General features: G+C 46.8%; 1 protein-coding gene across 5 annotated transcripts in view; it reads left to right on the top strand.

Annotated features, from left to right (window-relative positions):
* Positions 1 to 26,896, top strand: part of LOC138815348 (zinc finger homeobox protein 3-like) — a 243,070-nt gene that overhangs the window by 119,917 nt on the left and 96,257 nt on the right. The gene's annotated exons all lie outside the window — the stretch shown is intronic.

Genomic DNA, 26,896 nt, shown 5'->3' with positions numbered 1-26,896 from the left:
TGTGTGTGTGTGTGTGTGTGTGTGTGTGTGTGTGTGTGTGTGTGTGTGTGTGTGTGTGTGTGTGTGTGTGTGTGTGTGTGTGTGTGTGTGTGTGTGTGTGTGTGTGTGTGTGTGTGTGTGTTGTGGCAGACAGAAGTGCACATTGCTGAAGAGCACTGTCCAGTTGGGAAATTGTGGGGAATTACATTTACTCTCTCTAATATCCAATGTGAGTTTGGTAGTATAGACATAAGTGAAATAAAAATGACAAGACATTGGAATAATCATGGCCCATAAGAATATTACTCCTTGTTAATAAATAAAGACAAAAAAATGTAGCTGATAAATGTGTTTCCAAATTAGAATGAATGTGACTTCCATGGTGAGCTGTTTGCTTTTTGAAAGGATCACAAAACATTGTTCGTAGCATGTAAATAGATCTTGTTTTCCTGCTTCCTCTTCATTGTAGTGAATGTGAGTTAATTCCTAGAAACACCTTTAGGGTCCTTTCTGTGTTAGATTTTGTATTTGTCTTTTGTGACAAGGTCTTACTATATATGGCTCAAGATGACATAGAATTGGCCAGGTAGCCCAGGGTGGCCTTGAACTCACAGTCAGGATTACAGAGATGCACTACCATGCCTGCTCAGGTCTTAAAGAATCTTGTGTGTGTGATGAGGAGGTAGCAGTCTTCCCGAGGACTGAAACCTGTGGTCACTTCCTGCCCTTGGCTAATACTGACTCCTGCCCGCCTTGGCAGCTGGGAGGATGTAGGGTGGGTGGACCTGAAGGTGATAGGTAGTTTCCAGGCCTGTAAATGAGATGAACTCTGGGTGATGGGTGAGGTTGGGAGGGGGAGTGGTCAGTTCATTCACTTTTACTCTTTCGTCCTCATTCATTGGTACAGAATTAAAGGCCTTGGAAAGACACAGGCCCAGGCTAAGCAGACACACGTACGTGCGCCCTGCATTCTGGTGAAGTGAGAGGTGTCACCAGTAGGGGCTTGTCCTTTCTTCCCTGGCTTGCAAGGGTACATGGGATTGTCGCTGGAGCGGGGAGCCCTTCAACCTGACCCTACAACATGCCTGAACCCCTGACAGCTTCTGGCTGCCAAGAGGCTCTACAGTTGCATCAACTCTCATCGATTCAGAGGCTCCCCAGTTTTGTCAGAGTTCATGTATAAAGAAATACAGCCAGCTAGATGATGGGGTAATTGGGAGGGTAAAAACATTGGACTCACTGCAGCCTTGTGACCGTGAGGCTGTATGGAGCTTGGGGGGGCGGGGGCGGGGAGTGGTGACAGGAGGTGGGATCTTCAGGAGGCAGAAGCCTGGCAGTCTCCCAGTAGCCAGAGAAGTGAATGGGGAAAGGGGGATCGCTTGTTTCTATAGCAGAGCAGTGGCTTTGTGTGGACTCCACATTCCAGCCTCTTCCAGCCCCGCAGGTTATTTGCATGGTTGCACAATGTATACAGGTAGCACAGGCACTGGCGATTGACCATGAATATGAATCGGACTTGTCTGTCTCTGTTGTCAGACCTTCCCAAACCTCCCCTCATCATAACTACCTGGACAGAGGGCAGACTTGCCACTGGGGGCGTCTGAGCGAGACCCATCTGTGTTCTTTCTTCTAGAAATGCATGTATAGGATGGGTGGGAGGGGGTGGCGTTGAAATCCCATAGGAAAGAAGTGCCCGGAGGAAGAAAACCCAGGAGGTTAGTTTAATAAGGAGAGGAAAAGGGGGACGCTGGAGGGAGGCGGGGGACGCCTGAGTGAGTGAATGAGAAGAGTTCTGACAATTAACTAATTCTCCTTGCTCTAACCCATGACAGAATTAATCACACATTAACACACTGACAGCAAAATTAATGTCATATGCAAATTAATAGTGCAGGCTTGGCATTCAACAGCCTGTTGGCTTTTTTAAGGCTGGTGTTGTAGTCACACCCACCAGGTCCCGGCCCATCAGCTGGCACAATACCATCCCACCCTGGTCCTGCCTAAGAATATTCTGGGCTACTTGAAATTGTTTTCATCACTTGGGAAAAACTGTAACAAGAGTGGAGTCAGAGACCATGCGTGCTCTTGTTGAAATCTCACTGGGCTCTTCTAGGAAAGCCAGGACTGTTTTCTCGAAATACTCTAGAAAGCTCCAGAGTTGCCATATTGAGAGGAGCAGTTGGGTTGGCAAGGACCCAAGTATCTTATAGCACGGTCTAATCTAAAGTCATTCTCAAGTTAGTTACAAGCTACAAAGCGAATTGTTTTATGTGGCTTCAAAGAGATTTAACCTACTGCAAGCAACAGTAAAACCAAGGAGAAGGGAGCCTCTCTCCTTGATGCTAATAAATACCGAGAAGAAAGAACAGTGTGTTTTATAGCATTCTGAATGCTAAACTTCTGTGCCTGGGGCAAGTGTGGGCTAGCCCATTAGCAACCAGCAACTAACCTGCTTGTGAATCGCCATTGTGATAATTATTACTTTGACACTTAATGAGTAGAAGCATTGAGAAGCAGGCATTATATAGAATGTGGAGATGTAGTCCCGCCCCGGAGCCGGATCACGGAAGGGTTGGCATGAGGCAGCCCAAAGCAGGATAAAAACCGCCATGGTTGATGTTGATTGTGAATGAGTATTGGCATTTCCTTAGTGGTGCTGATTTCCTTGGCTTTTTCATTAGCTCCCACTTCATCTGCTCCCAAGGAGAGAGAGACTGGAGATTGATGGGGTCGCGGCAGTGATCTGGGTAGCAGCACTGTGGGCCAGGGAGAGTCTTAATTCCTGGGTGTGCCTGGTGTTTTCTTTATGTTCTATGCATAGAACAGTCTAGGAAAAGAAAAACAAAGGGCCACAAAACTTGAGACCCTGGAAGATCATTAACCTAAAACCTTGGTTTTATAGAGGAGATGAAGAATGCGAATGGATCAAGGACAGGGAATATTCATAGTCATATCTTCTGTCCTTGTTATGGATAAATGACAGCTTATTTGTGCACATAATATATACATTGCTCTAAGTATGTATGCAAACACTATTTGTTATAATTTTTATGTTTGGCATAGTGCCCTACATATTAATTTTCCCAGCAACCTGACCATGAATGGACTTAAACACTTCATCCAAGGAGCCTCCTGGTGTAGGCGGCGCTGGAAGCAAGAAGTGGGCATTGTGTGTCAGCCCTGGGCCCACATGGTTGTCTCCCTGCTTTCTGTGGGATGGAAGTGAATGTCTCCCAGACAGTCCAGGGTTGGATCTCCTGCTGCACAGTGTATACAAGGAAATCCAGAAATGACACAGCACATACCAATCTGAAGTAAATACCTGACAATTAGTGTTTGATCATACAAGATAATTTCATAGGAAGGAAAAAAAAAACAACCCAGGTATTAGGAGAGTGCTTAAGGGTAACATGCAACAACCCCAGGGTTGTTAGATATATTTGTCCAGCTGCAGACATGTCTGGCCCTCGTTGTACCCTGTTGTCCCCCTGGTTTGGAGGACAGGCAGGTGATCTGTCCTCTTTTGTGCCTCCTAGTCCAAGCTAGCTGGTGGCCTTACGCTCTCAAGTGCAAGCTAAAATATTGACAGTTGCCATGTCTCCTGCTTATCATTCATTGGCTCCATAGGTTGGATATTATGGCACAAGAGAGAAGCAAGAGTGACCATTGGAAGGTAGATTGTGCAGGGCATCCTACTGGAATGTTGGACTTGACCCAAGCCTACAGTTCCTTAAGTGAGGGCTAGTCTGAGCCCACCAGTGGAGGCCAGGTAAAGTAGCTACGGAGGGAAGAATCGAGGTGCCTGACCCATGGCTAAAGCTGTCCAGCAAACAGTGGTTGGAAGCACACTTCCCTGATGATAGCATCCCTGAAATGTGGATACAAAATAGAATCTTCATGGGGTGGGGATTAAGGAGTGGGGGCTATGTTTTACAGATGCTGCAGGGCCGAGAAGAAGCAAGGAAGACCACCTCCATAGCTGGTTCCCCCAAATGCTTTGCAGCGTGGCTTGGGGGTGGGGAGTAGCTGGCGGGGGTCTCTGTGTGCCTCTCACCATGCCCTGCTGAGAGGCAGGCCTACTTTCATTCTGCATCTGTGCGTGTGGCCATTTAAATTTTTCCCTGAATGGCCTTGCCTGAGATCCTGCCTGCTGCCTGTAAGGGTTGCTAGGAAACCAGCAGAGGCCCATCTCCTCCTTGCTCAGGACAAGGCCCAGCCAGCTTCCTGGGGCCTGAGCCAGCATGCATCATGCTGAGAGCCGGCCACGTGCACTGTTTCCCTTTGCTTTCTGCCCTATCCCTCCCTCCCTCCAGACTTCTTTCTGTACATCCAGAGGCCATGCACTATGGAGCCGCATTCATGGGGGGGGGGGGGGGGGCTGAGCCTCCCTTGTCAACTGTCGCTCCATGCTTCTTGTTCTTGTTAGTGTTGACTTGCCTTTTGCAGGTAACGAGGGTATCCGGGCATCAAAATGTAAATGAGATTCCAAATTTGTTCCACTGTAGAAATCCCTCCTGGGTTCTCTGCTCCTCTGCATTGCCCGTGGCTCCTTGTGTATTTCTGCTTTAAAAACAAACAAAAAAACCCACCCCGACTTCTAGCCAGGCACCTGTAGCTCATGCCTGTAATCCTAGGTACTCAGGAGGCTGAGATCTGAGGATTGCAGCTTGAAGTTTCCAGGCAGGAAACTCCATGAGATTCTCATCTCCAATTAATCACAGAAAAAGCCGGAAGTGGCTCTGTGGCTCAAGTCATAGAGCACCAGCCTGGAGTAAAAGAAGCCCAGGGACAGTGCCCAGGCCCAGAGTTCAAGCTCCAGGACTGGGGCCTCCAAAAAAAAGGGGGGGACAGCCTTCTGAAGGCCAGAGAAGAAGGTGCACTTTTGGCCATGGAGGAAGGAGGTAATCATGATTGCATTACTTTCTAGAACCGATCCAGTTTCCTGCAGGTTACCTTCTCCTAGAAGCTATGTTGGTGACCATCACTCCGCTACCTTCCAGCTCTCAAGGCAGGTTCAGCAGCAGCAGCAGGGGCAGGGGTGTACTTCTGAAGTAAGATCTGTAGTCAAGGGGCAAAAAAAATGTATGTTCTGCAGGAGGCCCCCCGGGTGTAGTTGGAATTGCCTTAAAACCTAAGAAAGTAATCATCTACCTGAAGAAGCCACCCACCCGTCACACAGGCAGCTTTTCCTCTAAATATTTAGTTCAAGTTGATTATTCTCCTAATTATAAAGGATTCCAGGGGTGCCTGAACCCTGTTGGGAACTGTGCAGACAACTCTAACGTTTCTGCCTCTGTCTAGGGAGTGTCAAATGAAGTGGGTGTGCTCTCCCAGGCAAGGCCCTGTGGCTTCTGGGTCTGGATGTGTGTGAGTACACTCCACAACCTTGTTTATTTCAGGTACTTGGTTGTTTTTGAAGTTGGCGAGCTGTTGAGATGGACTGGTTAGAATAAGTACAGTGTGCTGTGTGGTGGCTGAAGTGATATCCCACAGGGAAGATGCCCCATGCAGGATGAAAGTGGTGCATCTGTAGATTATGGCATTTGTATAAAATTGTGGTATATTAAATGTATGGGTGGATAGGTCAAGACAGATATTAACATCTTTTTCATCTTGTTTTTGGTTCCTTTTTGTGTTGCCTCATAAAACACACAAACAAGCAGATATCTTTTTTTTTTTTTTTTTTGGTTGGTCGTGGGGCTTGAACTCTAGCTAGTGTCCCTGAGCTCTTCAGCTCAAGGAGAGTGCTCTACCACTTGAGCTACAGTGCCACTTCCGGTTTTCTGGTGGTTAATTGGAGATAAGAGTCTCACAGACTTTCTTGCCTGGGCTGGCTTTGAACTGTGATCCTCAGATCTCAGCTTTCTGAGTAGCTAGGATTACAAGCATGAGCCACCAGCACCCAGCTCAGCAGATACTGTTTCTTAAAAAAGTATTAAGGGAATTGTCGGATTGTGTATGAGAAATAGCTGGAGAATCTTGTTTTTTTTTGGGTAGTGAACTCAGGGGAATTGGTACTCACTTTCCTTGCTTGCTTAGCTGGTATTCTATCACTAAACAATGCCTTCAGTCTGACTTTTTGCTGGTTATTTTGGAGTGGAGGGGGCGGGGCTCACAGACTTTTCTGCTTGAGCCGGCATTGAACTTCTATCATCTGGATCCCAGTCTTCTTAGTAGCTAGAATTTTTAGGCATGAACCTCTTGCGCTGAACTAGGAAAGTGTTTTTAAAGTAAAGATTCTGGTGTTCTAACTGAGATATTGATTCTGTGAGTATGAGGGCCTTGTGTGTGCTAGGCAAGTGCCCTACCAAGAATCTGTATCCCTATCTCCTAAGAATGTGTGCTTTCAATACACTTTTGGATTCACCTGCCCTTGAAGTCATTTAGGAAATACTGAACCCAGTGAAGAAATTTCTTATGGAAATACCTTAAAACGGCGGTCACTGAGTTTCTCCATTTCTTTGTACCATTAAGTTCCTGCTACCTTTAATTGTTACAGAGCCCTTCCTTTATGCTAAGAGACTGCCTTCTTTGTTTCTATAAGTAGAAGCAATTCTGTCTTATTTCAAAAGAGCGATCTTCCTTGTGGTATGTTATTTTGCAGAATTAAAATGATATTGGATATATTTTGTTATGGACTTAAAAACAATTTTTTTTAAGGTGTGAAATTTTTGGATGTCACTCAGTGCTTTCCTCTGAAATAGCAAGGTGCTTGGATGTATCAAAGTGCTGTGAAAAACTCAGATCACTTTCTTTTCCTCCAAAAAGCCATTTTATTGGATGTAATCTCCAGCATTGTACCTGTTCTTCTATACCCTTTACCATCCTTTACTCCTGCTTCTGTTTGTCTGTCTGTCTGTCTGAGAAGTACAGAGACATGAATCTAGGCCCTCAAGCTTGCTAGGCAAGCTCTCCATCACTGTAGCCAATGCCCGGCAATCCCCGCCCCACCCCAACCCTTTGGTTTTTATTTTGCTTTTGAGACAGGGTCTACAGGCTGGCCTCAAGTTTGCTACCCTCCTGCTTCTACTTCCGAGTATCTAGGATTAAAAGCGTAGCCCTCCAGTGCCCAGCTTGCTCAGCTTTTTTGCTCATGGCTGACACTCTACCACTCGAGCCACATCTTCAGTCTAGCACTTTTGTTCATTACTTGGAAATAGTCTAGCAGACATTTCTACTGAGCTGGCTTTGAACTCAAGTCTTGCAGGTTTCAGCCTCCAGGGTAGCTTGTATTACCAGTGTGAGCTATCTTGCCAGGCTTCACTGCTAGTAATAACGCTGTCTTGCATTTCTTAAAAATTATCATATGAGCTGAGTGCCAGTGGCTCATGCCTGTAATCCTAGCTCCTCAGGAGGCTGAGATCTGAGGATTGTGGTTCAAAGCCAGACCAGGCAGTAAAAGTTTCCCTGAGACTCTTTATCTCCAATTAACCACTCAAAAACCAGAAGTAGAGCTATGGCTCATAATGGTAGAGTGCTAGCCTTGAGCAGAAGAGCTCAGGGATAGCACTCAGGCCCTGAGTTCAAGGCCCATGACTTTACCCCCCCCCCTCCAAAAAAAAAGTTATATGGATTGAATATTCTTTATTCAAAATACTTGGAACCTAAAAGTGGATGTTGGATTTTCCCCCTGACTATTCATATATATATATGTTTACACACACACGTTGAGCTCTCTTGGGGGTGGGACCCAAGTCCGACGATGAAATTCACTTGTTTCATATTTACCTTATACAGGTAGACTGAGGATATAACCTCACACATTATTTCTAGTACAACTGCACTTTTGATTACCACATGTCACATATGGTCAGGTATGGAATTTTCCTCTTTGACATCAGCCAGCATGCAGAAAGTTTCAGAGTTTGGAACATTTTGAGTCTCAGGCTTTCCAGATTAGGGATACAGGTGCCTTTGACATTGACACTGAGTTCCATCTTGAGGGGAGGCCTTTCTGTCCCTAGCACTTTTCCTGTTCAGACTGAGCTGCTCACTGGCCCTGCTTGGGCAGAAGCTTGCCACGTGGATCTGGGAGACTTCCACTGAGATGAGAGCCAAGAGCCACACTTCAGTTCTGTGTGTCTCAATGTGTACAAAGCTCTGCTACCTCATCACATGATGGGATCCAACTGTTGCTTTGAACTTGTATGACTTAGTTCTATATTAGAGTCATTTTGAAGTCAGATTCTTGCAGTTAGAACAATTCTAGACAGGGCCAAAATGGTGGAGGAACATGTGGCAAATACTTAGAGAAGCCAGTGAGTCTGTGGAGGGGACCGAGGAAGGGGTACTGGGTAGCTTCCTCCTCCTCCCTCATCTTTTCTCTGTGGCAAAGGATCACGGTGAAGATCATCTTTAGAATTTTGGGTGCCAGAATTGGGGAGACAAAGAGCGGACAAATGCAGCAATGATACTCACTAGATGCTACATTGAAAATAAACTGTAGGACTTGGGGGTAGGGACAGGAGGCAGAGAATGAGGGTAAGGGTGACATTGTCCAAAAAGAAATGTACTCTTTGCCTGACTTATGTACTTCACCTTTATAATAACAATGAAAACATAAAAAAAATTAAACAAATTAAAAGAAGTCTGGGTTCCATGCCATGTCTTCCCACTCAACGTTGAGCGTGAATCATTGTAATGTGACCACGTAACTCCCACAGTTACAACGATAAGATGAGTTGATATATGTGGATTTTAAGGACCCTGGCTGATGTACCATGAAGGCCCCACAGCTCAAGAACCCAGGTATTCAAAACACGGACAACAAACTTTCTGGTTTTATAGATAGGCTCTTTCACTAGGGACATTGGTTTATGTGAACAAAACCGTATCTCTTTTATAAAATATTTAATTTTCATTTAACAACATAATAACCCAAAGGTGGAGTGTTAGCCCCATCCTCTGGAACTTGGGCTGAGCTTAGTAATTCGTTTCCTAATGAATCAAGTATGGAGAAGCAAAAAGAGTCATTTGCCAGGGGAGAAACACAGATGCCACCTCAAGGGATGATCAGATGACCAGCCATGTTGGTGTCACCCACCCAGAGATGCACAGGATGGGATGGGTTGGGAAGGTTACTTCACCTCTGTGATATCCATCCCAGAAATCTTTCCTGAGAAAACACGAGACAAACATGCACAGGGAAGATGCTCTCCCAAGGCATTTGAAAGCGTTCAGATCATGGATGACAGAAAGATGGAGGAACTGTCACAGATGAGAAGAGAGGAGATGGAGACAAGGTAACCAAGTGTCGTGGCGCAGGGTCCTAGATCCTGGAACAGAAAGAGGCCAGGGACGGAAGCGCTGACTTAGGAAGCAAGCCTGCCGTGTGGTGTTGCCAGGGTACCGTTTTCACTTGTTAGTGTGGAATAGATGGTGCAGGACTGAAAAGGGAAGATGGGAATCCTAAAGGAAGCTGTGAGGAGGCTCAGAGAAGCCCTGAACTTGCTTTGCAATGCAGTGCTTGTGTAAATCTCAACAGATTGCAAGCTGAAAAGTTAAAAACAAACAAAATACCACAAAAGTACTCATTTTAGAAGGCTTTTTTTTTTTTTTTTATCAGTTCAGGAGAGGTGATAAAAAGTAGAAGCCCTCCATAGCTACCGCTCCAAGACTTAATGTCGGGTGTCCCTCCCGGACTTCTTTCTAAATATATGTAAATAGCTTTAAAAGGTCTCTCTTTTTCAAAACTTCTGTCTTACTATACATACACCTTAGAAGTTTCAAATCCTTTAATTATTAGTACAACAGTTTCCCTCCCTAAAAAAAAAGTTTCACTTTGAATGTATTTTGGCTCATCTGTGAGACTTACTGAGAGTGGCGTTTGTTTAACTAGTGCTTAATTCTATTTTCCACTTCATCCTTCTAACGCATCCAGGTCCCTTTTATATCGCCTCTGCCCTTGCCAGTCTTTTGAAAGCCTCCCAAATTAGCATCATCTGAGAATTTAATTAACTTGCTGTTTACTAACCCTCTCCTTTCAAGATAATTAATGAGGATGTTAAGTGACACTGGGCCTGACACGGTGGCACCGGAGTGGGCATCTTTCAGAGCAGAGCCTGGTGGGATGGAGACCTCCCTCCTAGCTACCCGCCAGCCAGGGGCTAGGCTGTGCGGCCGCTCAGAGGGCACATACCCAACAGCAGATGTTTGCTTAAAAGCAGGCTTTCACGCCTGCCCTTTACCCACTCATTTTCTGCTTTGTTAATTAAAAAGCCTATTTTACTTAGAATGGAATGCTTATTTTGTGTGTGTGTATGTGTGTGTGTGTGTGTTATTCCCTAGACAGAGTCTACATTACCAGGCTTGAAATTAAACTAGCTGCGAGCATGCAATGGCACACAAATCCCCTTTGTTTCTCTGCAAGTGGCTGTGGGAGGCATCTTCTGCCTTCCGCCCCCTCCTCTCAGCGTCCTCCCTGGGCCAGGTGAATGAGAGGTGATCTTCAGTCTAGAATTCTGCCCACTAGGACTTTTCTGCCATCATGGGAGTGTTGAGGATCGGTGCCATCTCTCCCAGTAGCCACTGGCCACGTGTGACTGTTGAGCACTTGGAAAGTGGCTGGTGGGGCTGGGACACTGAACTTGTCACTGCCCTGAACCTAATGTACCTTGAAGTGGTCGCGTGTGGCCTATGGCTGCTCTACCGGTTCTAGATCGGTGGGTGCTCTGCTACTTGCGTGGACTGATCGGGCAGTTTGCTTGCGACCCCCAGCACTTGGCTTCTCCGATGGGGAAGGTAAACTGATTTCGTTGTGACATTCAGCAAGCTGTAATTAGGATGGTGAGAGTTTTCCAAAGGAAAAAGATGTTACTTTCTAAATCCAAATGTAAATGACTTGGATTATCCGTGTCACTGAGCGCTTCATTCATGCAGATAATTGAGAATTGACAGTGTCCTTTTCCCTCAATTACTTCCTCATAGTTCCATGTGTTACAACGGGGGAAACATGGAGCTGTTTTTAAATAGCTATGTTAATGTCCTCATTAATTTTACCTTTTCCTACCAATTAACAAATATTAACTCCCGTGGCAGAATTAAGTTCCCTGAGGAAGCCACATTCCCATCAAACTCCCTTATTGCCTGAGTCTCGTGAAACGTAGCGTTTCATCTTCTGTGCTACAACATACAGCGCGCGTGCGTGCAGACACATACACATGTGTGCGTGCAGACACACTCACACATGCATGCACTCACACACGCACACACATGCACAGTACTTACCAGGGGACAGTGTAGCACAGCACGGTGTGACAGATACTGAACCAGCAACAGAAAAGCCCAGTGGTTGAGTTCCATGAACTCCTTCTGCCCCATTTGTAGGCTTCCTTCTCTATTACACATGACCTGATCCAGAGACACCAAACCCCGTGCCTGCAGGGACCACTCAGGTATCACAGATGGTGACATGTGACCGGAGAGCGCCTGCTTCATCTTGTCTAGATCACTGTAGACATGACATGAAGGAGTGTACAGCCAAGACACCCAGGGTCAGGGCGCTGTCTTTCTTCTTTCTTCTTTTTTTTTGAAGAGTCAAAAAAATATTGACTGCCTGGGAAGTTGACAGATTAAACATTGTTTAGGCGGGCGCCCGCGGCTGGCGCCTATAATCCTAACTACTCAGGAGGCTGAGATCTGAGGGTCGAGGTTCAAAATTCACCAGAAAACCGGAAGTGGTGGTATGGCTCAAAGTGGTAGAGTGCTGGTGTTGAGCAAAAGAGGTCAGGGACAGCGTTCAGGTCCCGAGTTCAAGTCCCACGACTGACAAAAACAAATTGGTTATCACTAAGAGTTGTTAAATACTTAGGATCTGTACAGCACATTCCTTTCATTGCCCACCCTGCCCACTAAACTGAAGAAAGGCACCTGACCTCTCCCTGTCCTCCACCTGAGTTGTCACAAGGTCGCTGTGAGAATCATTTGAATTATGGAACGACCAAACTCGTTGAAATCTGTATGGGGCTGGTCACAGAATTGAAAGCGTGTTCATCTGTTTTACTTTTCTGCATCCAGACTTCCTGACTGACCACCACATGTTTCTGGGTGATCTTTTTAGCCTTTTGCTTTCAGAAGAGGCCTAGAAAGTAAGAACACGCTGTATGTGTGTGGGGCAACCCCTTCCCACAAGTGCTTCCTGGCTACAGAAAACTGGGCTGTTTGCAGCATGGTGAGGCGTCAAGGTGGCTACATTTATGTTGTTAGTAATTGTGTCGTTAGGTTACATGAAGCCGGAGCAAGTTACAGCTATTTTTAGGCTCAGAATAAATGTGCAGTCTTAACCTTCTCCCCCCCACCCCCCTCCCCTCAGGGCACTCTTCAGTCTTAGTTAAGGAAGAGATGTAGAACTTGAGGATCAGGGTCATGTGACCCAGACCACATGTATATGGAAATTCTTACGGATAGATGAAAATGAGGGATAGAGTTGAAGTGTTCTGAAGGCATTTTATAATTCTCAGTTAAATGATTCTTGATTAGATGTTGACTTCTAATTAGCTTAACTACAGCTAAGTTTTAGTTGAAGTTTTCAAGCCTGGCTTTTACTGTTTTGAAAGTTATAAGCAAATTATTTTGCTTTAAGGAGAGAGTGAGAAGGGGAAGGAATGAGGAAGAGAGTGGGGAGGGGAGAGGTAATTTTTTCCCTCTTTTTCTTGAGATCAGGCATGAAGCATTCCACAGGATGGGGTAAAGTTTGAGTTTTAGATCAGATGTCAGCACATTATCAACAGAGCAGGGAAATCCATCCAGCATTACTAGGGATTGGGCCCCGGAGCTGGTCCATGTGAGGCAAGTATTCTGCCATTTGAGCATGTCCTCCAGCTCGGTCACTTCATTTTTATAAAGTTTTATTGGAACACAGCTATCGCAGAATACCACAAACGTATTCTTTTGTGCAGAGATGACAGAGAGACCAGTGATTGTGACGGGGAGGGGGAGGGGGGCGCCAGGCCCTTGACACCTAACCCATTTACCATTTGGACATTTATGAGAAAAGTTTGCCAAGCTCACAGTCTTTACACTAACACACAGTCATATGTTAGTGAATTCTGAGGAGACTGCTACAGATGTTGTTCTGCCTATAGCGTCCTTAAAGATTGCAGTTGTTGTCAGCTTGGCCTGCTCTGGTTTATTTCTGTGATCTGAAGAATTTGCTTATTAGATGTTGAATGCACTGACCCTGGTTTCATGGTAACCAACCCCGCCTCAGCCCCACACTAATGCACTGCTAGTCATTTTATTCCAGAGACTGTGTAGCTCTCAACGTTTTCTGTGGGAAGGACGCTGCTCATTAGTGGATGTGTGCAGCCTTCAGTTTAGCGAAAATCTGAATGCTTTCTCAACCTGAAACAGTGGGTATTATTCTAAATGTTAAGTAATATGGCTTTCCACAAAGACAAAGGACTTCCCAGTCATTATTAGCCGTGCTCCATCATCAGTCCTCAGGATAATGCCACGGAGTCCGTTCTGAGTATCGCCGTTTCGGTGTTAGTGCCCAAGGGGGGACTTGCTGGAGGTCACGCAGTTTGTGTCATCTCGTGAGTCATGTTGGCGCTGGGGAATGCAGCTGGCACCAGCAGGACTCACACCCAGAGGCAAGCCAGTCCTCCTTCACAGGGTCTTCTCCAGCCATCCTGATGATTCCATTAGCGTGGTAAGTGATCAACTTATTACGTTCATCTTTGTGTAAGCCTAGGACCTTGTGAAATCAAGATGGTAGGGAAGGAAGACTAGGTGTGTCTTTGGAGCTCCCTTTCACAAGTTGTTATCGTTTGCCCACGACTTTAACATTTGTATTTTACTGTGCCATTTATGAAGCATATGTCTATTGATTCACTCCAGCTTCCTGGCCCTTTGTGTCTGGTAGATTCTTCCTCTTTTTGTAAATAAAGAGGTCACTTAGCACCAGCACTCATCTTTTTCCCTTTTCTCACTGCGGAAGGATCTGGCTCCTTTGTGTTGAGCCCAGGTAGAAGGACATAATTCCTGCCTTCAGGAATCCTCCAGTTTGAAATAGGGACTAAGCCAAAGGGGAAAGGTGTCCTGAGTAAGCCAAGATCTTGGGTTCAGAGGAGAAAGAATCACATCGGTCAGACAAGGGAGGATGGACTGGAATGCAAATAGGCCTAGGAGGGAACACACACACACACACACACACACACACACACACACACGCACGCACGCACGCACGCACGCACGCGCGCAGATTGGACTACTGAGGAATGAAAAGTCAGTGCAGCTTGCTGGAGACCCAGGAACTGCAGAGGAGAGGTGTGTAAGAGCCTATATACTATAGGCTTTTTCGTGTGTATGCTGAGAGGATAATAGCAATAATTTTTAGAGATGAGGTAACAGGAAGCAAGAATGTGGACAGACATGGGGGAGAAAAATGAATGAACCAAAGCCGGAAGAATGACCACTATAAAAACACAGGTGCTACCAGAAGCCAGGACTTGCTGTCAGTTCCTCTGGCCTTATGTTATTACCATCCGGAAAGGTCATTGAAAGATTTGTGCTTTGAGACTTAAGCTTTGAAAATATTTACTTTAAAAAAAGCAACCACAGACCATATTAATATTTACTGAGCAGGCTCTTAACCGAAGGTTCCAGAAAGATGTCAGTCGGGTGGGGAATGATGGGCACAGTGTACTGCCATAACCCAGGAAGGAACACTGCCAGGTTTGTGTCCAAAAGTCACCATGTCCCTATCACATAGGAACTTCTGACCTGAGTGACGTGTGCAGTAGCTTTCTGGTTCTCTGTGGCGGGCTGGATCTTAGCAGTCTTCTCTGTGGTCCTACATTCTTTCAACATCTTTTCATCCTCCCCCAACCCTACCATTTTACTTGAATGGTTTTTGTTTTCCCCTAATTGGTAGTTCTTTAGATGCAGTTTCCTGAAACTTGAATTTTGCTGAGGAAAACCACCCGTGGTTCTCCAGAAGGTTTTGTGAGCCATTGCATGCCCAAAGTGAAAGTGTTGGAAGCTCAGTTGATAGAGCGCCAGCCAAGGAGCGAAAGCATCAGATGCCGAGCTTGAGTCCCAGATTCAGGACAAAAAGAATCCTGATGTGAAATAACAAGAGAGCTTCCTGCATCCTGACTGTCAGAGCTGGAGAGTCGCAATGCCCATTCCCACGTCTTCCAGGCATCTGGCCTCTTAGCCACTCTGTTGGCTTTGGTTGGCCTTTTATGTCTGGCCCTAAAATATATACTAAGCCAGGCACTGGTGGCTCACTCCTAACTACTCAGGAGGCTGAGATCTGGGGGTCGCGGTTTGAAACCAGCCCTGGCAGGAAAGTCTGTGAGACTTTTATCGCCTATAAACTACTCAGACAAAGCCAGGAGTGGTGGTGTGGCTCACGTGGTAGAATACTAGTCTTGAGCAAAACAAAGAAGCTCAGAGTCAGCGCCCAGGCCCAGAGTTCAAGCACTAGGACCGGCAAAAACATAAAATAAAATAAAATAAAGCAAAATATATACTAAGTGGTTTCTATCTGTCAAGGCGTGACACCCCCTGCCAGGGCATACAGGCAGTTCTCAGAAGCAACTGTGGCAGCTGTGGTCTTCCTCTCCATGTTCTAGATGTTTCTCAATATATATCCAAGTCTTGCAGTTACTTGTCAGTGGTGAAAGAGCACAGTGACATTAAACCTCAATATAGGATGTAACTAGGTGTGTGAAAGAAATGGAAAGATAAATAACCACTGAGTTGTCCTTTGGTGGGGTGACATTTTAGTTTCTTTGGAGAGGAGGGAGGAAGGGCTCTTTTGCATTCTGCATACTTAAAAAATATTTTTTTAGTGGGCTGGGAAGGTGGCTCAGTGGTACAGCGCTTGCCTTGCATGCCTGAGGCCCTGGGTTCAATTCCTCAGCACCACATAAGCAAAAAGAAAAAAGCCGGAAGTGGCGCTGTGGCTCAAGTGGTAGAGCGCTAGCCTTGAGCTGAAGAGCTGAGGGACAGCGGCCAGGCCCGGAGTTCAGGCCCCACGACTGGACCCCCCCCCCAAAAAAAAATACTTTTAAGACACTGAATATAGCCTTACATTTGTAGTGATTATCTTCTATCTATTCTCACGTGTCCCTGACTTTCTGTCTCAGTCATGAGGGGTTTGAGATCTTGGTGCAGAAGCCCAGGGAAGGATTGATTTGTGGGGACACAGCTTTGAGAGGGGTCACCTCGTGCTGTGGGACCCAGAGACGTCCAACAAGACTATTTTAGGTGGAGTGTGACAGAAAAGGGCTTTCCTGGTGGAGGCGCTGTCCTGTCTTCTGCAAATTCCAAAGCCTTTCAGAACCTGGCAGGTGGCGGGGAGCGGGGGGGGGGGGGGGGGGGGGCGTCCCAAGCAGGGCAGAGCCCTGAAAGAAAAGGATCTGAGTTGGTACATGGGGTGGTGGGCCAGGCTTTGAGAGGTAAAGACCAGGGAGGTTGTTCCTCATCTGTTTAGAACTGAAGCCAGCAATTAAGAAAATTCTTTTATTCCTTATATATTAATTGTATGAAACGAGGGGATTTCATTGTGCTCTTTCCATACATGGAAGTTTTTTAACTTGGATGTATTTCATTATGACCTTTTCATACGTGCACTCAGTGCCCTGCGATCATACTCATTCCCCCCTTCTCTTCTCACTTATTTCTTCTCTCCAGCAGTACTCTCCCCTCTTTTCTATTTAGGCCCATATTTTATTTTTAGATTTAGATCTCAAATGTATTTGTTTTTCTGAGTCTGTCAGTAACAATCTCTCAGAACTCTGTGTGGATCAGCAGCTGTGCCAAGTATGAGCATGGGAAGCCAGGCCTGGTCCTAGCCTGCTAGACTCTCCAGGGACTTTTCCTTTAGCATGGCTCTTTCTCAAAGACTCCTACAGTGGACGCCCTTCCCCACCTATCCCAGGTACAGATGTCCAGGGGCCTCCAGGGGAGGCCAGGCGGCTCTCACATCCCCTGTTACCCTGTGAGAAGTCAGCCCTCAGTTCCCATGCACTTCACCAGGCTGCTGAGCCCAGAGCCACAGATTGCAGGGATCTGGGCCTGCTACTTCATCCTTAACCAGGACAGACGGCGAGTCCCATCCATCTCCCCCATCCCTAGTCTCCAGGTGGTCTAGGAGGCTATTAGGCTTCTCTCCTGGCTGTTACTGAGGCTGAGAGATCCCCAGGCTCCTTGTGGTCTGGCAATGGTGTCCAGGAAATGAGGGTGCTAATCTTCAGGGACAGCTGAGGGAAGTGAGCAGATGCCCAGAGGTCTCCAACCCAGGGATGCGCCTGGTCTCCAAGTTCTTGCCCGCTGGTATGATGAATTGATGTCCTCCATTCTGCTGGACAATTAAGGGAAGCAGGAGAAGGAGGGAAAAGTCTTCAGTTAGACCTAATTTGGCACCATATTGTTTTCTGTTAATCTATTTTGTTTTCTGTCCGTCTGTCCCCAGGGATGGGTGCCTTGCTGCTTGCTGAAGCATGCATAACTAATGTCCTCATTAAGGGCTGATCTGTTTATCAGGGCCATGCAAGGAAGCCAGCCTGCCAAACCTAGGCACAAGCTGGGGGCTGTTACCTCCCTCTGGGCCTTAGCCCCACCTCATTAAGCTGGCCCGGGCTATTGATTGGGAGCCTGTGTTTGGAAGAGTCTTACTTACTCCATGCATTATCTTGACAGATTGATCAGACCTGATTGAGAACCTCTTAAAGGAACGAACAGCTGTAATGGGAAAGTTGGACTCTGTCATCCGTTAGGATGATTCTGGGAGCAAGAAGAACAAGGCTGACATCTTGGAGCAATTGTATTTACAATTAACATGGCTGAAAACGATTGCCTCTATTGATCCCCCCCCTCCTGCAATTACAGCCCCATTGTTTACATTCCAGCACTTCAGTTATAAAAAGGAAATTCAATAATTATTGCATTATTTAAAGTTAAAGTGCCACAGAGTTTGCTGGCTGCGCTCGCTGGTTGATTTAACGTTCAGTAAAATCCATGCTGAGCTCTCCATCTTGAGGCCGAACAGTATCGGCTTTTAATGAGACTTAGGAAGGGGAGGGACAGGAGCAAAACTCAGTGCTGGGGTGTTTGTCTGGGTGGTTTATGGAGGGGGCAGAGGCAGGGAGCCCCAAAAGTAAAGTCCAGAAACTACCCATGGGCCTTGTCCCCCTCAACCTTCAGAAAGTTCTTGGGATTCAGAAGGAAAGGACAAAGCAGCAGGCATTTGTTGACAGGGAATGCCCCCCTTCTTCCCTATCACTTGTCCCGTTTTGAGAGGAGGCAGTGGGCCCTGTGGGTGCTCCATAGCCTACCATCCCTGCCAGGATGGCTGTCTGCTCCCACAATGAAGGTAGGAGGCATTTGTCAGCAAACCGTGGAGCCTCTGGTTTGGAGCGTCAGTTTCACACGCTCAGCAGCAGCAACCAGAAAGTTGACGAGAGTGGGAGGGAATTTGAATGATCATTTATTTTTCTCGTGTTTGACTCTAAGTCTCCCATGGGCTGAATTCCAATGAGACATCTGGACAGGTGCACCCAGCAGGATGCACAGCAAAGTGGGAAAAAGTGATGCCTTGTACTTGGGCCATCAAGACTCTCCTGCTTCCCGCCACAGCCCCGGGAAATTTTAGACTGCAGGTGTGAAAGGGGAGAGCGAGATGAATGGAGCCTTTTTAAAAAACTTTCATGAAGTATGTGGAGTAGACCAGTAGCGGGCAGCTGCTTCCGTGTGACTTTTTCATTAAAGTGGATTCTTGTGTGCCAGGTGACGTATGATTTATCTGGTGTGCTTTGCTGAAATCTGAAACTCTTTGAGAAAAGGGCAGGTCAGAGAGTTTAAGGTCTTGGAAAGGCTCTCGGAAGATTTGTGGTCTCTCTGCCCTGGGATATCTGTGTGCTTTCTGACATGGGTCTTCTTGTTGGCAGGTGCCATTCAAGAGATTCTTGGGCTCCACCTCAGTGTGCAGAATCAGCAAGGGGCCTGGAAGGCATCCCTCCCGCCCCTCACCTCATGCTTGCTGAAGTTAGAATACTGCTGAGCTAGAATTCTTAATGCTACCACCAACCCACCAGGCCTGCCAGATCATACCCACCTTTCAGAAACAAGAGCTAGGCTCTTGTGTGAAGACCATGAAGGGGCCAAATAGCTGGGCAGTCAGTCTTGGCTTCCAGTGGTTTTTCCCATGTGGTTTTCCACGTGTGTTTTTAAGAATGACTTCATGTTACAGTCGAAAGGCTGCACCTGTTTGGCCCACCAGGAAGAGCATTTTTCTACTGTGTGGATGGTTCTGGGGTGGGAGATCCAAATAAGCAAATCCTTCAGAGTGGATTTGTGGAGTAAGGGATATGTCTACCAGCCACGTCACCAGAGTTCTTTCTCCTCATTTGGTCCTCACCTGCGATATTGGCAGACTCAATAAAGAACATGGGCCTTGGTTTTACACCTCATATACTGACACCAGGTGGGCAAAGGGATTGTAAACAGATAGGGCTTTGCGACAACAGCTGGCCTTTGGATTTGGCTCTGCCTACACTAGTGCAGGACTTTAAATGAGTTACTTCAAACTTGAACCAATTTAAATTGCTATTATAAAGGTGATGTACAGCTAAAGAGTACTTTTGGGGGGGCAGTGTCACCCCCTCCCTCATTTTCTTCAGCGTCTTTTCTAAGAAAGAGGTTGGCCCAGGCCCATGCCACCGCCATGTCAATGTATCACAGGTTCTTTACTGTCAACCATGGGTTGACATCTGGGGAGTAATGGAGGTTGGTTATACGAAAGGACACTTCATATGGTTATGTCCAGTGCTGTGAAATTCCATCTCTAATCTCAAAGAGCAATTTGAAAAATGATGAAATAACAATAGCTTCATTTATTATAAAGACTACGTATCAGATGAACTGTAGCAAGCACTTTATATGAACTACCCCATAGATCCTCCTGGCCTTCCTGTGAGGAGAGTGTCTTACTGTCCCAGAGATGCTGAGGCCCGCAGTGTGTGTGTGACTTGTATGGAGAGCAAGGCTTTTCTCCAGGGCTGTCTTCCTGTGCATATTAGTGATAGTGTTTTGCCATGTTGCTGCATGGGAATCGCCCCTGGTTTTGAATGTGGATTTAGATTTGGTGGGGCAGAAGGGTGTCTCGGTGAGTGAGAAAGTCTCTGTCACCTGTGTGCTGTCCTGGCAAAGCCGGTGGCTGTCATGTTCTTGAAACTATAGGGAGTTCATGGACGGTGGACAGCTCCAGGTTAGCCTTGAGCAACCATTTTGCTGGCTGGCCCACTTCCCTGTTCCACTTGGCTTGACACCTCCGTGGACACTTGCCCAACCACTGTGGAAAGCAGCCTTCATTTCATTTGTGATATTATACCTTTGCAGGAACCTTAGCAAAGAGCCCTATGTACCTGGTGAACTTCCTCCCTGTGTTTGGACAGCAGCTCCTTTCTCGAGGTGTCATAAGGAAGGAAAATGAAAATCTCCTATGCTAACGTATCGGTATTTCCCAAGGGCCCATGGTTGTTCCCCCCCCCCCCCCCCTTCCCCCACCCAGGGAAGATTGAGAGTCAAGGCAGGTACAGCTTGTAGAGTGGAATATTTAGACTGAGTTTTCCACTGAGGGTTTACTGTCTGGCTCAGGGTGACGACTTTGGAATTAGGCAATGTTGTTCCTGCAGAAGGAGCAGCAAGTCTTGCTCCCGCCCTTAGAAAAGAGGCCTGGCTTGTTTCGGGGGCGTGAGGAGCCTGGCCTAGAAACCAGAAAATAGGGCAGGACCACCCAAACGGATTGATCTACGGAGCATTTTTGCTTCCTTTGGCTTTTTTCTTAATAAATCATGGTTGGAGCTTATATCTTCTGGTGTCTGCAGGGCTCCCACAGTGAAATGGGACTAAATTAGCATGTGCCAAGGACAAGGGCATGAGTGGATGAAAAGCCAAGATTAAACAGAAAATACCTATATATTTAGGTTGACCTCTCCACCTCTTCCTAAAAGTGTGACATTAAATCTGAAAGGGACTCAACCTCACTGATTAAAAAAATTAACCGCCCTCACCCCAGTTGCATTACATCTGAAAGGATTCTTTTTATAGGCATTCAACTTGAATACCTGAGCCTGGAAAGCCCCAGCCATTTGTGCAGCATAGCTTGATGGCTGTGGACTTAGAAGCCAGTCCCAGGTTCCAGACCTGGAGTCTTCCGTGCCCTGGGACACCTAGGGATGATCATATGCCCTCTCTGGGTTTTGGGGTTCCTTTGAGGAGGTGAGTGAACACTGCCTGCCACTGGGAGTTATGAAGGCCTACTGACAGCTTCCATTGGTTCTTATGATGTTGGAGGGTGTGAAAACTGTGTCCTCCTCCTCCTCTTCCTCCTCCTCCTCCTCCTCCTCCTCCTCCTCCCCTTCCTCCTCCTCCCCCTCACCCTCCCCCTCCCCTTCCTCTTCCTCCTCCCATTCCTCCTCACCAGATTCCTTGGTGTAGATTTTTGTGCCCCTTTTTTTTTCCATTGAGAGAAGCCAAAGCCCTTGGCATGCTGTGGTCAGTACTCTTCCTCCAGAGGGGTGACGTAACAGTGGCCTCTTCCATTAAGGGATCTATGGCTTTATGGATGAGGAAAGTTAGACTCCTGCCTGCCCGGCAGGGGCCTGGGCCTTGGGACACCCAGTAGGAGTTTCTCATGGGCAGGACAGGACATGTCTGGTATCCTTGGAAGGCTGCAAGGAAACTGACTTTCACCCTAGAGCCTTGCCATATTCAGATGGTCTCAGAATAGGGTTATGTCCCGTGTACCCCAAAGTAAAGAGAGGGTGGGTTGGGAGTGTGTTTATTGGACCAGGTGTTACTCTCCTTGGAAGTGTCCTTTGCAAATGGCTCGTGTGTGTGTGTGTGTGTGTGTGTGTGTGTGTGTGTGTGTGTGTGTGTGTGTGTGTGTGTGTGTGTGTGTGTGTGTGTTTGCAGGCGCACGTGTGCATGTGAATGTACTCTGTCCATTCCTACTTTAAAGAGGACAAATCCTGATCAATAGTTTGCATCCCATGCATGAAGAGCCAGATGCTAGGCATTTTCTGTTGTTAGAGAGGAGGGAGGACGTGGGGCCTCTCTAGATTCATGGAAATCAATGTTCTCTGACAGAAGTTGGTTAGTTTTCCTGGGAAACAAGTAACAGGAACACTTTCTTTTCCCCCACGATGCATTATTTTATAACAGGAGCCTTCTTTGACGTGCAGCATTTGGCCAGGGTGAATGAACAGAACATACTAATGGGTAATGCAGCCTGGCCCCTAGTCCTTCCTTCCTTTTTTAATTATTAATTTGTTTTTCACGCTCACTTTATGTACCACATCCAACTGCTTGCTGGAGGTGCCTTCGTGCAGGGAGGGTGAGCCTTCTCTGGGTCCTTCTCCCTGAACTAGTTCTGGAGGGAAAGTCATAGAATTGGACGGTGAAGTGTTAGATATTCCCATGTGAAGAACATAGCAGTGCCATCTTCCTACTAGCTGAGCATTGTAGAGCACACATCTCTGGGAATGATTAGAAAGGGACATAAGGAAAGCTGTCTGTGTCCAGCTACCAGGAGGCTGAGGCAGGAGGAGGATCAAAAGTCGAGGCCAGTTCCAGTTTCCAAAACAAGGTAATACAAACCGCAAGGCTTGGAATGTGGTGCAAATGACAGAGTGCTTACCTTGAAACCTGGGTTCAATCTTGGGGCGGGGGAGGGTGGTTGTTATCTCTACTCAGTATTGAGCGAGCCATTCTTGCCATTGCTAACAGTAGGTGATGGCCAGCCAGCATGTGTCATTCACATTCTCCACCCCTTGCTTCAAGGATGTTCTGCTCTGATCTCTATTGCCCTGTTTTGGAGCAGTTGGAGATTCTTGCGCCTTTTTTTTCTGCTTCCATATGTGACTCAACCTGGGTACTTAATCTCGCTCCTCGACTCTTTAAGTCCTTCTGCCCTATATAGAGCATATACCTAGTGTTTTGCAGACACATTTTATTTCTTCATTCATCCACTTGCTCATTCATTCATGCGTTCCTATGTGCTAGGGATCCAAGCCAGGGCCTTCCTTTGTGCTAATCAAACCCTCTCCTCCCAGCCATACATATCCCCAGCCCCTGTAGGCAATTTCTAAAACAGACAGTGAGCTGCAGAAACAGCCAAGGGAAAGCTTAGCTGCATTTAAGGATACAAGTAGAGGCTGGCTCTCAGTCGCACCTTTCATTATTTAGCTGGGTGATCTTCCTTTCTTGATTGGCCACTTGGCCATCCTTCCTCAGTAATAGATTTGCCATTCAGTTGGAGATCTCTTCAGTGAGCCAAGAGGCTCCTGTGGTCTTTAGGAGTTTGTACCGTATGGCCATAAAGATGCCCTCCTGGTAACCCCCAGAAGATCCTCTGTGTCACTGCAGGTTCTGGGTTTGATCATCATGCATGTGTGCGTGCGTGCGTGCGTGCGTGCGTGCGTGTGTGTGTGTGTGTGTGTGTGTGTGTGTGTGTGTGTGTGTGTGTGGTAGACATTTGCAATCGAACCACACCATATCCCAGCAAATAGACTGCGCCGCCGGCTTTCTGTTGGTCTCTGGGGACCCTGTGCTGCTGCACACTAACCACAGCCAATGTTGTCATTTTGTTTTTGTTTTGTTTTTTAAACATACTCCCGACCTGACAAGGGGAGCCAGGAAGGAATCCCGAACACAGAGTAAAGAAAAGGGAAAGAAGTAAAACAAGCTGTTGGGTCCCCCCCTCCACCCTGATGGGAGAGCCCTGTGGTAGAGACAGAAAGGGAACACTGGGGAATTCAGGGTTTGCGTGGGAGAAAAATTTCCTGCCTGGCGAGGAGAGCAAGAACTCTGGAAGGAGGCAGCTCAGTTATCGAGTGTACCACTGGGATTTGTGCCTTGGTGGATTCTTCATATATTACAGTGAATTTAATTAAATACATTGTGATCCCAATTGAGGGTATTCTAATTAGCTAGGTCAGGAACAAATTATTCTCCCTCCTTCTCCAAATGAAAACATCTCCGCTCTTCTGCAGGGAAGGCATGTCCTTGGCTGCCTGACTCGCTCCGTGGAATCCTCTTCTGCCACTAAACATGAGAAAGGTTCTGAATGTGGGATCCTCGGGAGAAGCGGCCTCACTCAGGAGGGAGGGGGGCCTGGCCCACGGGGCCTACACATGGACCTGTGCAAGACTAGGACATGATTGGATGGTGTGGAGGAGGCACCCACTCCAGGACCCTTTGCTGGGCCCCGGGCCCTGTTTATTCTCAGCCTGAGAAGAAGCAAGGACAAAATTTGTCACACTCACATAGGCATCAGTGGCCCAAGGTCACGACTAGAAGTTTGGATAGGATGTAGCCTTTAGAAACAGATGTTTCTTAACAGCCTCAGAATATGGTTTATCCAGGATTTTTTTTAAGCGTCTTTAGAACTTGGAGTGCAAAACAAACTTAGAAGTTTGCCTGTAACTTTTGAGTAAGTCTCTAAGGAAGGATCCTAGCTGCTCCCGCTACCACCATCAGTGAAAGAGAGTAGGGTCTGGTTTCCTCCTTGCCTTTTATTCTTTGCCCCATGATTTGTAGTGCATGGCCAGCTATTCCCTTTACAAAAAGACTCTTCAGTGACAGGCATACAAATTTGTGGCAGCGTGAGAAAGTACAGTTTCCCATCATGAGCTCAGCGGAGCAGGAACAGTGATTTTGGACTTTGTGTTCATCAGACGCGCACACGCGTCTGTGTGTGTGTGTGTGTGTGTGTGTGTGTGTGTGTGTGTGTGTGTGTGTGTGTGTGTGTGTGTGTGTGTGTGTGTGTTTTACTAGTACTGGGGCTTGAACTCAGGCCTTCTCACGGCTGGTACTTTACACCTCTAGTTTGTCTTTTTTGCAGGTTAATTGGAGATAAGACTTTCACAGATTTGCCTGTCCAGGCTGGCCTTAAACCTCAGTCCTCAGAGCTCAGTCTACCGAGTAGCTAGGAACACAGGTCTGTGAGCTATCAGCGTTTGGTGGTAATGGCAGCTATTGTTCATCCTCCTCCCAGATTCCCAATATGGTCTTTATTAAATTCAAGGTTTACACAAGCCCCATCACCCAAGATCCCCTGGATCTGAGGACAAAAGGGACCTGACATCTTAATTTCTGTCCAATACTTGCTGGCTGTGGTATCCTTCTGTTCTGGCTTGGAGACTGGAAACGCCAGCCATTTGGAATGGAACCCTCACGTCTATATTAAAATTTTATATTTAAAAGCCACTGCCATATTGCAAGGAAATCCTGTTTCAGGGGGAGGAGAGGGGTTTGGAAGTTCAGGCTTTCGTGATACTCTCTCTGATTTTGTAGTTGATATAGCACCAGAATTGCTTGATGCGAATTGCTCTGGGCTCTGGCTAAGTTCTCTGTTTTTATTTGCTCAGTTTTAGTTGATGCTTTAATAAATGTAATTCTTTTGGTCTTAGTGCTGGATAGCAGTTTCTGGATCTTGTACATTTCCTGTTTCTAATCCCTGGTCAGATTCTTGCTCCTAGGAAGATCCTATTCAAGATGGAAGTTTTTGAAGGATTTTATAGACAGTTGGGGAGAAGAAACTATGGGCAGGCCCAATCTTTCCTTCCACATCTACCTCACCAAAGCTCTAGCCTCTTTCATCCTAGGATGTGGCCTTGGTGGTCTCCCATCCTCCCCGAGTCCTGTGCAAGGTGCCTTGTCTTAGAAGAGCAACCCCGATGATAAAACATTAAAGACTTAGCAATTTATTTCAAGAAGAGTAACTTTTTATTGTAGACTGTAATTTGTTCGGCCTCTCACAATGAGCTTAGCTTTCATTGGCTGTTCTAGCTCCTGGTTGTGAAATCGTTCTAAGGCAGCTGTGACTTGTAGGGGATGTTGGCTCCATGTACTGTGTCTGTGTGGACTCGGCCACTATGGAGGACAGGGCTAGATTGTTCCCACTTGGTGCCTGTAAAGGCCCTTTGCATTTGCGGCCACAGGCTGGCTGAGTGGAAGTCTTCAGCCAGGCCCCATGCCTTAGAACCTCCAGCCTCTGGTGGGCTTGCTGTGGCACCTAGTGGGTCCATTCATATTTCTCTTTTTAATAGGCACGAGCATGCTTCTGGGCTAACCTAGGTTTTGCAGTGGGGTTGGGATATGGGCCTGTGAGCCTGAACTCTTTAGGCAGGAAGGGCTCTTAGGGCCACTGTGGTATTTTCACTGAGGAGCACAGGCCCTTCTAACCGCCGCTGGCTTTTCAGCATCTTGCATTAAAAGCTGGGCAAGGAAGATATCCCAGCAGAACCTGAGATCATGATGGGGGTACAGATGTCAAACAGGTTGATTGGGGTCCAGAAGGAGACCAGTGACCTAAAGCACAGCTGTGGGCTTCAGGCACTGGGGTGAGTCGGGAGGAAGGAGGAGAAAGAGGGAAGGACAGAGGGTCTCATGAGCATATGAAGGCCTCATACCTGAATTTCTCCTCCAGAAAGATGACTCTCGAGCCATGGGATGGGGAAGTCATTAGGAGAAGGAATTGGCCTTTCTATACCCAGAGTGGGTCAGTTCCCTGACCGTCAGTAAACAAGATCAAGAGCTTCCATTGAATTCTCACAAAGCCTTAAAATTACATGGTGAATCCTGATTTTGGATGATCTTTAACTCTCCTAGGCAATTGTGGGGTCTGCTGTTTGTATGACCTCCATTCTTCTTGTGCCTGGAACTCTGCTTCCATGAGTACCTGTTTACTGCTGGCCCTTGAGCTTCCCCACTCTGGACCCAGCCCCTTGTCCACAACATAGAACAGAGACACCAGGGTGACCAGCAGTATTGACCAGTGATGGATCCAGATGTCCTTAAGAGGTTGACAGAGAGAAATTGGGAGAAAGTAATGTTTCTGTCATTTTTTTAACTCAGAGGGAGGCTTAATCTTGGATTCTCTCAGCACACAAGTTGTCGCAGG

The sequence above is a fragment of the Dipodomys merriami genome, unplaced genomic scaffold, assembly GCF_024711535.1.
Source record: "Dipodomys merriami isolate MVZ:Mamm:240054 unplaced genomic scaffold, mDipMer1.0.p SCAF_64, whole genome shotgun sequence".
In the NCBI taxonomy this organism is placed as follows: Eukaryota; Metazoa; Chordata; class Mammalia; order Rodentia; family Heteromyidae; genus Dipodomys; species Dipodomys merriami.
Note: the sequence above shows the minus strand (reverse complement) of the source record. Positions and strands in the feature narration are given on the sequence as shown.